Source organism: Cynocephalus volans, chromosome 9 (genome assembly GCF_027409185.1).
Source record: "Cynocephalus volans isolate mCynVol1 chromosome 9, mCynVol1.pri, whole genome shotgun sequence".
Taxonomy (NCBI): domain Eukaryota; kingdom Metazoa; phylum Chordata; class Mammalia; order Dermoptera; family Cynocephalidae; genus Cynocephalus; species Cynocephalus volans.
The window spans coordinates 98,545,261-98,546,846 of record NC_084468.1 but is presented as its reverse complement, the minus strand read 5'-3'; the positions used below and the strand labels follow the sequence as shown (position 1 = coordinate 98,546,846).

The window sequence follows — 1,586 nt, the reverse complement described above, 5'->3', positions numbered from 1 at the left end:
GACCTTGGTGTTACAAGGCTGTGCTCTAACCAACTGAACTAACCAGCCAGCCCTGTATTATTTACTTTTATATATAAAGTTTATAGTAAGCTATAGCTAGGTATTTATAAACACTCAAAACCCCCAACTTATATATTTTCCACTTAATTCTACATAATTCTAAAATCAAGGTCTTATTTTGATTTCTGTACTTTTAAATTAACTTTTGCAATAATAGAATTCTTAAAATAAGCTTAATTTCTGGTTCTGAAGATATGAACACAGTGTTCATTCTGTAACTCGAAAATTTTGGAAATCTATTCCTTTAGAAAAATGGCAAGATTGGGGTTGAAGGAAGAATCATACTGAATATAGTTTAGGGACTGTATACTCCAATACAAACGTTCATCTATTAACTATGTAGAGGTACCAAGACTGAAAATATACGTGAGGCAAGTAAATATAAGCATCAGTTTTCAAACAGACACTATGTCTACAATTACAGAGAAATATAAGACCCACATTTTATTCATAACAGGATGCAATTATACATACTCAGTCATAACTTGCAATACAATCTGTCCACCCCCACCTCTCCGAGACTCTGTTCTTCCCCTCTCCTTCTGGCCTACTCTGGCTTGAGCTACAACTGGTTTTCTCCTTATTCCTAGAATACACCAAACTGGTCCACCTGTTACCATTTGCATTTGCTTTAACATCTGCCTAAAATGCTCTTCCTCCAGATGTGTGCTTCCTCCTTCATATCAGTCTTCTGCTTGACTGTGACTCATCAGTGAGGTGTTCTCTGACCATCAAATATAAGGTAGCAATCTCTCCAGCACACTCTGTGTGCTCTGTACATCTACCTTATCTTATCTTCTCCATAGCTCCCTACCTGACATTTAAAACATTTATTTATTTTTTTAAATTGTGGTAAATTAACATAACACAAAACTTTTCATCTTAACCATTTTATGTGTATAGTTAAGTATATTCACATTGCTGTGCAATCACTCTCCAAGAACTCTTTTCATCTTGCAAAACTGAAACTCTATACCCATCAAATAACAACTCCACATTTTCCCTTCCACCAGCCTCTGGCAAGCACCATTCTTCTTTCTGTCTCTATGAATCTTGACCTCATATAAGCGGAATCACATAGTATCTGTCTTTTTGTGACTGGTTTATTTCATTTAGTATGATGTCTTTAAGTTTCATTCATGTTGTAGCATGTGTCAGAATTTCTTTCCTTTTTATATGAATTTTTTTGTTTTGTTTTGTTTTGGCAGCTGGCTGGTACAGGGATTGAACCATGAACCTTGGTGTTATCAGCACCATGCTCTAACCAACTGAGCTAACCAGCCAGCCCTTCTTTCTTTTTTAAGCTGAATAATATTCCATTTTATGTATAAATCACTATTTGTTTATCCACTCATCTATAAATGGACATTTGATATGCTTCCACCTTTTGGCTATAATGCCACTATGAACATAGGTGTAAAATTATCTCTTTGAGACCATGTTTTTAATTCTTTTGTGTATATACCCAAAAGTAAGATTGCTGGATCGTACAGTAGTTCTAGTCTTAATTTTTGAGAAACCTCCAT

General features: G+C 35.0%; 1 non-coding gene across 1 annotated transcript; it reads right to left on the bottom strand.

The window, feature by feature from the left end:
- Nucleotides 1–1,269: 1,269 nt before the first annotated feature.
- On the bottom strand, nt 1,270–1,343 carry TRNAI-GAU (transfer RNA isoleucine (anticodon GAU)). Its single transcript has one exon. It is a non-coding gene; the product is annotated as a tRNA-Ile (tRNA).
- Between the last annotated feature and the right edge of the window lie 243 nt (nt 1,344–1,586).